Source organism: Lissotriton vulgaris, chromosome 5 (assembly GCF_964263255.1).
Source record: "Lissotriton vulgaris chromosome 5, aLisVul1.2, whole genome shotgun sequence".
Lineage (NCBI taxonomy): Eukaryota > Metazoa > Chordata > Amphibia > Caudata > Salamandridae > Lissotriton > Lissotriton vulgaris.
In genome coordinates, this window is record NC_141693.1 from 1,709,633,487 (window position 1) to 1,709,645,476 (window position 11,990).

General features: G+C 43.4%; 1 long non-coding RNA gene across 1 annotated transcript; it reads right to left on the reverse strand.

Moving 5' to 3' along the window:
* Positions 1–2,539: 2,539 nt before the first annotated feature.
* On the reverse strand, positions 2,540–10,226 carry LOC147717015 (uncharacterized). The gene is made up of 2 exons (XR_015296053.1): positions 10,043–10,226; positions 2,540–7,314 (listed from the first exon to the last, which is right to left on the reverse strand). It is a non-coding gene; the product is annotated as an uncharacterized LOC147717015 (long non-coding RNA).
* Positions 10,227–11,990: the final 1,764 nt, after the last annotated feature.

An 11,990-nucleotide genomic window follows, 5' to 3' on the forward strand; every position in this document is an offset into this window, starting at 1 on the left:
GATTGTCCGGACTGCCTAGATTATTTAGGCATCTACTCGCTTGAAGTTATCCAGAGGGGTATTCTGAGCCACTTGAAGTGCCTGAGAAAGGGTGGCATTACGTCCAAAACAGCTCCTATAAAAGGAAGACTCTGCAAAGGAATCAGGTGTGAATTTGGCTTATTGGTTGAGAAATCCAATAATGTCACAAGGTATCCCAGACATCTCAAGATGGGCAAAAACCACTGCCATCACTTTTGTGAACACCCAAGGGGCACTGGTAAGGCTGAAGCGGAGCAAAGCAAACTGAAAATACTACTGGTTAGCCGCAGGTAACATCTGTGTGACTACAGGACCAGAACATGAAAGTAAGTATTCTGCAGGTTCAAGGCGACCATCCAGGTACCCAAATCGAGGGCAGACAAAATTTGGGCCTAAGTGAGCTTTCAAAGGAAGATATTCGCAGGGCGAAGACCAAAATAGGACTCGGTCTTCTGTGTTTCTTTTGCCCAAGATAACAGCAAGAGTAACAACCTGTCAGGCACCCTCTAAATGGCCCCTTTGGCCAACAGAGCCTGTACATCTTGCAACAACAGGGATAGGTGCTCCTCTGAAAGCCAAAAGGATGGAATTGAGGTGGACAGAAAAGGAATGGCAGGGCATAGACCTGCTGGAAGATTTGGAGGACTCATCTGTGATATATAATGGCATGCCACCCTGAAAGAAAATGTCTGATCCTACCTCCCATAAGGATGACTGTTTACCACTATGGGCAAACTGAAGTTGTCTGAAAGTTTAAGCTGCAGGGTTGGAGGCATGACTCGAATGGTGTCCATGCTAGCCAGTCTAATGTCTGCTTGATTCCCTTCCTTGCCCTCGAAAGGACTGGGGTGACTGCTGCAGAGGTGGTGGGACCTACCAATGCCTAAACGTTAGCCCCCTGAAGTTGCCTTGAAAGGGTCAAAACTGCTGAAGGTACAGCTGGGTATGGGTCGAAAGGCCCAAGGAATGCGCTCTGACTTAGCTTTCTTGAACGTACTCAAGGGTGGGATCAGCCTTTACACCAAAGAGGTGGGGTCCATTAAAAGGAATATTTAGTGAACATGCATCCATATCTCCAGTTGTATTGAAGTCAGCCTTAGTAACATACTGTAATGCATCCTGAGCGCACTGAATGGTTTCAGCTAAAAAAGCCCAAACTCTTCTGGAGCCCTGGAAAGATTGTGTTAGCCATTTCCCAAAGGAAGACCAGATGAACAGATCTCAGAGCCAAGTTGGCAGCGGAAAACATATGGTTTCTGAATGCCTTCGTGCTTTTCGACTCCCTGTCCTGAGGGGCTTTAGGGAATGCGTTAGGGTTCAATATGTTGGTGGATACTAGGACCACCAATTTTCTGGATTTGGGTGCTGTGTAAGAAAGCCCAAGTTGCTCGGCAAAGGAGTAGCACCTGGTCACCTGCCTGTTTACTAGTAGGCAGGAGTAGGCCTTTGCCCAGGTATCCATAAGTTTTTATCATAATCAGAAAATTCTGTGAACAGGTGTGGTGGAGTGGAATGAAAGCTCGACCTAGGTCAGAATCGAAGAGGATTTGGCATGAGGTCAGGGACTGGAGTCAGCAGGGGTTCAACCGCCAGTGCTGGTGATGTTGTGACATGCGTCGGTGTAGAATAGACTGCTGCAGATCTTTGAGCCAAAAGGAAGTCAGTACCAAAGTTGGTGCAGAACCCAAGGCGGGTTCGAGGGGCACAGACTGCATCGTGGACAGATCCCCTGAAGGTAACCCGACTGGAGGCCCCTGCAGATCTTTGGGCCCAACAGCACCAGAGGGAGCCAGTAAAGTGCCGAAAATAAGCTACATGGCATCCTTGAAGGTTTCAACCTGCTGCAGCCTTACTGATGGCCCAGGAAATTCGGGGAAAACCTTGACTCGTTTAGGAATCAGCTATGCAATCAGGGATCAGGAGTGAGATCGGTTGGCACCATTACACCCAGCTGACTTCTTTATAGACAAAGTGGTGGCATGTGGTCAAGTCCCACTTCGACTTCCTATACATCTTCTTGAACGTGGACTTACTGGAGGATTTAAACCGCAACGAGGACATGTTATAGGAACGCCTTGAGGGCGGCTATGGGTCTGCAATGTCGAATTAGAGTAGAAGCAGGGCTTACACGTGGTCCATGACTTCTTTCGGGTTCGAAAGCTGTTGATTTGAGTATAGTCAGCAACCCATGGTTAGCAAAGAGTGCTCCAATAATAAATTGTGTAAACTACAAAACAGACGTTTTGAAAACTGTTTTATGCAGCACAGTTTTGCATTACATCTCAAAATAGTTGAAGTTGATTAAAAAAAAACACCTAGGTACTCCTAATTTATAGGTTTTGGTACGAAATATTGCAATTACGAAACTTAATCTATGGTCTTGTACACAGCAGGGGAATTTCAGTGTTTTTGAATATAGATGAAGATAGCACAAGGGAGCAATGCTCCCTCCCTCAGCAGATGTTTGTCAGACTGTTGCCCACAACAAAGGTAATGTCATAATAACTCACTAACACTCTTTATGAAAAATACATTCAAGTTTATTCATATTATTTTCAAAACAGAGCATTGCCCATTGCGGGAAAAAAAGCAGGCAGCAGAAAACACATTTTCAACTCATTTACTTTGCAATCAGGAAATCCAACCGAGCAGGCTGCTGCTCTATTTAACACTGGACAGCTGCACCCTGCACAGCACCCCTGTAATGGTAATTGTGTGAGAAAGCTGTGAGGCCTTACTAACAAAACGTGTTATGGTATATTATTAGGATAGGTTATGGAGAACTAACATTCGAAGGTAGCATCAAAGATGATATCAGGAAGCAAAAAATATTTATCTGGCTGGTTACAGGCACAGACATATTACAGGTTTCTTAATTTAGTATAGTGCCACTGAACAAGTTCTCACTTGGTCTTGATTTGAGTTTTCTAGTTCGGTTTAGGCTCTCTAGCATCTGGAGCTAGGAATTTCCAGATGGGTTGGTGCCTCTAACAGTCTGAAAAAGCCTGGACATATTGTTACATGACCCTTCAGAGGCACTGACCTCTAAAAAATTCTCCACATTCTTCTACAGCCCAGGCCACCCATGACCAGGTTGTCCTTGCATCCCATGCACTTTTGCAGCAAGTGAATCTTGGTACAAACTCATATTTTCTCTTCTCAAGACAGCTGTCTGCAGAGCTTCACTCTACATCCGGCCGTGGCTACTCTGTACAATACAAGGCGTTTAATCAATTAGCAAGATTAGAGAAGCGATATTTGTGGTTTAAAGCCACATAGAATAAACTGCTGCCCCTCATCTCACTAAGAAAATATCATACAACTTCTGGATATGGTGTCATAGCTCTAAGCTCTAGAAATCATGATTGGTTAAACATGTTTCTTGTGTGCCGCTCCTAAAACCAATTCAGCTCACAACATTTCAGTGCATAAATATTTTAGACCTGTAATGTCCCTCTTTGAGAATCAGGAGATAGTTAGCATAAGGAAAAGCCCATGACAATTCTTTGCAATTTACACTGCACCTCCCAATAAAAATCACTTTTAGGTGGGGCTATAAGCTTGTCACTTAACATGGGGGTAGCTTTCAGTAGTCCTGTGATTCCAGCCAACAGCATCAAGACTACAGAAACATATTGTTACACCTTTTCCGTTGCATTCATTCCAGCACTCTAGAATTAGGAAGGACCCTTATAAAATTTTAAACCTACAAAGGAGCAGATTCAGAAAGGGTCTCCGCAGTTGTAGTGGAGGCCCTGCAGTCGTGGCGAGGGGGCCAGCACTCATGGTGAGCCCCACAATGGGTAACTGAAGTATGGAGGTCCTGCCACAGTTATTGGATCACCACCACTAGTACGGAGGTCCTTTGTGAATCGGGCCCAGAGTTATTTTAGCATTTTCATGCTTAAAACTTCTTTCGCTCCAAATTAAGGTGTTGAAATTAAATTCTCCGGACGTCCTTCCTACATCTATCATTTTCATGTGTCCAAATGATGGCAGGTATTCTCTTATAAGCATAGACACCAAAAGCCAGACATACTGTAGGCTTAAAAAAATCAGGACAGACTGAACATCACCTCTAAAAAGGTTATGCAGGTACAGAGAGATTACTTTTCTTTTAGTTTTTGCTTTTCTTATGCTGCATCTGGTCAGTAAGGAAGATTCACTAAGCTACATGCTAGTTGATCAATGGTATTGCTGCAACCGTTTAATTCAATTATCTGAACCAAAAATCTATGTAATAATATATATAATATAATAGATCTAAGTAACAGGAACTCTCTGTCCTCTCTCGTTTATTTTGATTCCATTTAAAGGGGAAAACTAGGTAATGTTGGAGTCATTTAGCTATGCAAGTTAGGTCAGATTCTTAAGTTCAATCAAGATACACTTATGGGATATTGGCATGTGAAAAGAGATTTGTTTAAATTTGCCAAAAGACTCCATGTCTTACTTTTATTATTATTATTGTTCAGAACATTCGTTTCAGGCGGCTATCTCCAAGCACCAGTAAACTACTACTTGTCACAAGAAGGGAATCAAAAGTGATAAATGCTGACAATTTATTTTAAAATCCAAAAGCATGTTCCTCCAACAGGCTCAAACCTAATACTGGCCAGCAACCACCCACTGTGGTGAGTTTGCATTTAATTTGACAAGTGAAATTTGACTCTGTTGACCATAATGTTGTAGTAAGTTGAAGTGGTTAACTTTCAGCCACAGAAACCAAGGGGCAGTATCACTCACACATTTAAATATAATGCTGATACATTTGTATTTAACTCCGGCCTCCACATAGAGTGTGGACAGGGCTCTATGTGTAGTAGATAAGTGATCTATTCCATTCAGACCCGCTGCCAAGGAGAGTATCGTGTTTGCACACTTTGCTGGAACGTCTTGTATCTTTGGTAATTCCCATAAAAAGGACATTAAAGTAGTTAAATAATCTTTTACTAACCAGTATAATACCGATGGGATAAAATAGATAACATAAACCGCTTTGATGTAAAAGTTTGCATTTTGCTCAGATATCAATCTCTAATTTCAAGGATAGGGTGTTGTCTAACCAATACCCTGTGTTTTTACCTTTTATTAATTGGTGAGTTCTTGTCTTGGTGGATATCAACTGAGGAAACTGGATAAAATATTTGAAAAAAATGACTTCTAAAGGGAAAGCCAGGCACTGGAACTGGATCTTCCTTATAGTCTTCTCACTTATGGCCTTCTGATCAGCTAAGATATGAAAGGATGAATTTTCTAAAGCAGATGGTACATGTGCACTTGTTCCTGGATGGAGGAGTTAGGCAGAATCATCAGATATTGTTAAGATGCTAAGCAACTTGCCAACTGTAAAGCACGCTTGCCAACTGGCATACTCAATCCATCAGTAGGAATATTTCTTTGTACTTTCTAGTTTTAAATAGAACTCCCCATCAGTCTTCCTCTTGAAAGCAGCTATGAAGTTCCCTTTTCTTAGAAATTATCAAGCAACATATTTTAGTGCATCAATCTTCAGTGAGATTAGTCGCCTAATTTTAAAACGTTACAATCTTGTTATGTTCCTTCTTATTGCCCAGGGTCCTTGTAATTCCAGGGAAGCAATTTGGCTCTGCATTTTGATCTCATTGTGCTTTTGAGCAATAAGCAAGGTAGGTCTTGGGGTGACTCTCGGTCCCAGTTTGCAAGGGTTGTCCCTCATTTAAATCTACATCCTGTTTTCATCGAAGTGTCAATATGGATACCTCTCATGCAGACAGTTTACTCAATATCTTGATTTCAGCAGTCTGCAAACTAGTCAAAGAATGTTTGAAGGTTTAATCAACTTAGCCACCTTTACTACCTACTGCAGACAACAGGCATCTACTCCTATTCAGTCTCGGAGCAACCTCTTTAAAGACCTAGGACTGGAGCGGAATGTGTCCCTTTAATTTTCGAGAGCCTCCTACCTGCTGTGACCTCTTTGATACTTTCAATAGGTCTGTAACCTTTGCCTAAGTGCTCACTGAATGCCTTAGTAGATATGTAGACAATGGGTATTCTCCCACGAGTCTGCCTGCCCTGACTTCCCCATCCTTGAACAACCTCCATATCAGTCTAGTTTGGTGATACCTGTAACTTTAGAGCTGCTTGAGACCACAGATTCAAAAGAAAATGAGCAGTGAGTGCATACTTCCTCTTTCTCTCCCCCATGCCTTACCAGCATCTCTTATCTGTTCCAGCAAATAAACAGATGCCATCTAGCCATATTCTTCACCCGCAATAGTGAACCGAGTGTCAACATCACTGAACATGGCTATCACTGCCCCCTGGCAGTAGCAGGTTAACTGCATTGAAGTGACACAACACTGTATTTTCATTGACCCCCACCCCGTGCACATGAAAATGTACTCTGCATAGTAGCTTATAAAGCAGGCTCCAAAAGCTCTAGGGAAAACAGACTAATCCCCAGCCATAGACAAAGTCTTGGGTCCTTTAAATACAGAAGTCTTTACATTCATCTGTTTTGCTTAGTATAAAAAAGAGAACTATCCTATCCATAGAGATTCTAACAGAGGGTCCTCTCCACAGTGCTGTTCAAATACCGTAAATGGGCCATGGAAGGCGGCAGGATGGAAGAAATGTGCTTTCCAGATCAGCTGAAGGAATTCCATGATCGGAGGTGAGATATGCGCAACATGATTACAAAATGTGTGTTGTGTTCTGAGTTTTGCCATATCGTCTGAGATGCACAGTTTGGACCAATAACCTCAGATGGCAGTTAAAAGTCCACACCAGTGGGCTAGGAGAGGGTTCAAATGTGAGTCCTGCCTCATCCTTCTCACTTCTTGGCAAGTGCACTGCGTCATGGTGAGCACTGGAAGTACAAACTTGGTCAGGAGGTGTGGCATCAATGAGACGGTTGCCCTGGGGAATGTGCCTCACATTCCATTCCTCACTTCTGTGAGCTAAGAGTCGATCTTTATTCTTATGGAAGGTCACGCAAACCCCTTTCCCCATCTGTTTTCACCCAAGTGAAGATACTGGCGATTGAATAATTCCATTCCTTTGGAATCTACTGCTTCCAGGAGGACCACTACTCCAAGGGACACCAGATTGGCCACCAGCATGCAGGACAGAGTGCACCATCTCTTGGTGCCAACTGCAGGTCTCACGCCCAAAATGCTGTTCTGGAACTCGAGGTAACCCCATTCACTTGAAGTGCTGAACTGAATTCCTATTTTGCTTTCAGGTTCAAGAGTTCCCAGACGAGCAGTGCAGGCAGCAAGGAGCAGATCAAGTTAGCCCCCTCCAGACCTGTAAGAAGAATGAGTATAGAGGCATTAGTCTGGTGCAACAAAATAGTTGAGGGGAATTGGGAGGATAAGGTCAGGGAGAGGAAAGGGATGTTCATGGCCTGCAATATGCCACACAAGTCTTCCCACAAACTTAGCCTGTCGCGCCTCAAGCAGTGCACACTCCCACTGTGCTAAGCTTTGGCATCAGCTAAACTGCCATCAAAAGGAAACTTTCTTTCCACTGGGGACAATTCAGGTGGGAACCTAACAAATACATTTATGGGACTTTAGTGTGTACCTGCCAGTCTTTTAGGCCAATATTGGCGACTTGTGAATCTAATAAACAATTTATAGTCATGTGGACATAACTGAGAGTCACAAGCAGCTCTTCAAAGTGCGAGCCAATTGGAAGTCATGAATGAATAAATAAGATATTTAGGTTGAGGGGTGGACAGATACTACTACTATGAGGATAGATTCATCTTGTGGGTGATAAAAGGTACAACTAATATTGAGCAATTGGGTTGTGGAGTAGATAAAGTATGTAATAGGGGCAGATTAATTCAGGTTGTGGGGTGCACTGAATATGCAATCAAGATGAAGTTTCAGGTTACACATATGACATAAAATATCTAAGGGGCCATGTGCTTAAAGTTTGCCATAGGCGTAAAAACATTATGTTTTGGGTGCATGGTGGCTCCCAACTAAAGGATTAATTGTGGTTGATAGTGGCTGCCATAGAATAAAAATGTGGGGTTGGAGAATAGATAAAAGATGCATCAGGAATTACATTTTCAGGTCGCACAGGGGATATAGGAGTGTGAGCCCTGGATAAATCAGGTCACACAGGGAAAATATGAGTGCGAGCCCAGGATAAATGGTGCAGTGGTAACGTTAATGGACTCACCAAACGTCAAGATGCCCTCAGTATTCTATGAACAATGTTTTTAATGCTCTGTCACTTTATCATTTGAAATCCCTGACATCTACAATGCCCACTGAACGGAAAGCAATAGTGTTGTACAAGTAGCAAGGTCTGCGATCCCTCTCAGGGCAAAGTATCTCATACAATTGTTCCACTTTCCCCAACTGCTGTCACAGGACATTCAGGCACAGTCACAAAAGTCAGCAAACCTCTCAAATAAGTCACATGGGTACTACTGTCCAAGAAAGCTTGTGCTCAAATCTCTAAAGTATAGAAGGCATACTTGACTGTACTAGGATTTCCCATAATTGTCTACTTCCCAGCGGACGCCATTAGATCTCTATGTAGCAATATACTCCATTCCAACAGCAAACTGTGTCCAGACTACTTGTGACCATCACGACAAGACATATGAAGGGATGGGCAGTTAGTTGCTAGACTGGAACATTTTGGAAGGATAATGGTTTAAAAGGAAGCCTCAACGATTTTTATTGCCCCAAACGCTGCATTTCCCAAAATTATTCAATAATGTTCCACATCCACATGTCCCAAGCATTCCTTGATCTGCCACGATGTTTGAAGTGACCAGGATCCATTCACAGCTTGAACATAGGTGAGGGGTAATCCAAAAAGCAAACGTGGCTCCAACCCAAACTACCCACCCCCTTTTCTGTGCAGGTCAGTCTACCTTTCAATCTCTCAGGCTAGCTGAATGGTCCCAGTCTAAGGGGATCTTTTTCCACCTCTATACAACAGCTGGGACAGGGAAAACCTGACAAGAATAGGGTGGACTTTCTTAAATGAACTGGGGCACTGTAGGCCTATAGGAGTTGACTTTATGAGCCACGCTGACCACCTACTGCCCACATCAAAATAAAATTGTTCATATATGTATTTTCCATACCCAGTCATTAGATGGCTGGATAATTCACAGCATTTGAATCTAGAATAGGTTCACAATGCAAATACTCTGTTATTGCGAGTCTGTTTTGTTTGGCACAAGTGAGGTCAGGTGGCAAAAGCCAACATCCAGGTTCTGCATGTGCGGTGCAAATCAACCGAGGAAGCTGGACTAATACATTTGAGTTCTACGAGAAAAATAAGGCACTGAAACCAGGTCTCCCTTATGTCCATCTCACTTATGGTCTTCCTCTATGGCCTTCTGATCAGCTAAGATATGGAAGGATGAATTTTCTCCAGCAGGTGGTACATGTGCACTTGTTCCTGGATGGTGGAGTTAGGCAGACTCCTCAGCAATAGTTAGGTTACAATGCACGCTTGCCAACAGGCATTCTCAATCCATCAAGAGAAATATTTCTTCGTACTTTCTAGTTTCAAATGGAACTCCCCATCAACCTTCCTTTTGAAACCAGTTATGAAGTTCCCTTTTCTTAGAAATTATCCAGCATCATACTTTAGGGCATTAATCTGAAGTTACATTAGTTGCCTAATTTCAAAATGTTACAGTCTTGTTATGTTCCTTCTTATTGCCCAATATCCTTGGAATTTTACGGATGCAATTTGGGTCTGCGTTTTTGTTTCATCATGCTTTCGAGAAACACCCACTAAGTGATGATGATGAAGCAATGAGTGAATAGCAGGACACTCATGGGTAACTGTATTGCCACTATGTTCCTGAATTATGGAACCCGCCACAGGGAAGCAACATGCAGCAAGGTGCAGTGTTTTAGGAAGGAGCTCTCTCATGCATCAGAGCAGCTAGCTGTAGAGCTGGCCTGACAGCAGTGAAGCCGATGTGGATGCCAAGCATGATGACAAAGACGATGGACATCACATCCCCCCCTGGTCAGCCTCACCATACCTTCCTCTCCTGATGTTCCTATCCGAGGCAACGATGGAAAGAAAAACAGAGAAAGAAAAATAAATTAGTGTCTCTGACATAGGACCGTCTAAACGCTCTTGTGTTCGTGGTTTGCCCCTGGCTCCAAGCTACATGTTTCAATTATGACTGGCACACTACTGGAATTTATCCTGGCAGGTCGGTGCTGCTGAAATGTCAGAATGACCGGTGCACAGCCAGGCACTTACCAAGCACACCGAACTAGTAACAGATACGGTCAGCACAGCTGGGCATTCAGAAACATTAGTGAATTGCTCATCTAATAACTTTCCCCACATGCCAGTTGACATCTGTAACATAACGCCCTCTGCCCATGCCACTCTTCCCACCACACTGAAGGAACACTGGGAATTGTTGCTCTGCAGATATCTGATAACACCTAATATAGAAGAGCACTCACATTTGATAGTGCTTGAAAGTGAAACAAGGTATTTCCCTGAAACAGAAATCTGAGCCATTAGAAAAACTCAAGGTTAGGAATGGTTATATTGCTGGCAATAACATTTTTAGCCTCTTAGCTGCAGAGGTGAAAGCAGGACATGTAATTTGAAGTATTTGATAAGGGCTGAAATAATCGTACAAAAGGAGATTCTTGGATATCTGGGCATATTACCAGTCCAAAAGTACTGGAGCCGGGAGGGACCTCGCAACGCAAAAGAATACAACATGACTTAACATCAACCAACAATAGTGCACACAGGCAAATCATGCAAGAGAAAGTGTCCGACTCCCCATGCAAAAGCCCTGAGCAAGAACCAAAAGCATTTGTGGAAGTTTAATCTGTTAAAAGTGAAATGCACAGTGGTGTAGCAAAATCAGTAATGCAATCTAGGCTGAACACCATAACTGATGGAGAAGTTACCCAACTTTGGTAAAGCCTTATATGGTAGAGACTCAATCTAGCAGCAAATTCCTTACCTTCGAATGATCTCCCGGTGTCAGACTGGATTTGAAAATATTTTTATCATTAGTACTCCTGCTTGCCGGTAGGTGGCATCAATGGCTCCTTGTAACGTCGCCGGCATTGGAAGTGGCATGCGCGGTGCCTATATAAGTGCCACCCTAGTGTGCTGACGTCAGTTTCTTTTCGTGACTTCCCACGCAAGGAGCGGGGAGTCACAAAGAACACTGACTACTAGTGAGGAAATGTAGGGCCCTGAAAGGGCAACCTCCCTGTCTCTAAAAATCCATTCGCAGAGTGGGGACGGATGGGTGGGTCAGAAAGGAATCTGCTGCTAGATAGTCTCTACCAGATAAGGCATTACCAAAGATAAGTAACTTGTCCATCTGAGAGAGACTACTAGCTGCAGATTCATTACCTTAGAATAGATACCCACAATACCTCCCCAGAGGTGGATCTGTGGACCAATGTCACACTAGAGAGTCCTGAAGGACCGAATGAGCAACGTGCCCAGCCCAACGAACCTGACTGTCCAGGCACTAATACTTTGTAAACTTGTATAGAGAAGCCCACACTGCTGCCTGACAGATATCCAGGACCAGAACTCCGCATGCTAACACTGTGGTCGCAGCCTTAGCTGTGGGGGAATGAGAGCACAGACCTTCAGGGGGTCGCTTCTTGGCAGATGATTAGTAGATCTTAATCTAGAGCACAATCCATCAGGCGATGGTCTTTTTCTCCATGGCCTTTCCCTTCTTCATTCCGAAATACCCTACGGAGAGTTGTTCATCCACCAGGAACACTCTTATGCAGTCAAGGTAGAATGACAATGGTCTTTTGGATACAGTCAATGAAGTTGCTCCTCTTCTTTACCAGGTTGTGGAGGAGCATAAAAGGTAGGCAGGGTGATGGTCTGGCCTACATGAAAAGGAGTGACAACTTTTGGCAGAAACGAAGTTCCAGTGCAAAGAACAAGCTTGTCTGGGTGGATGCTCAGGCATGGAGGAT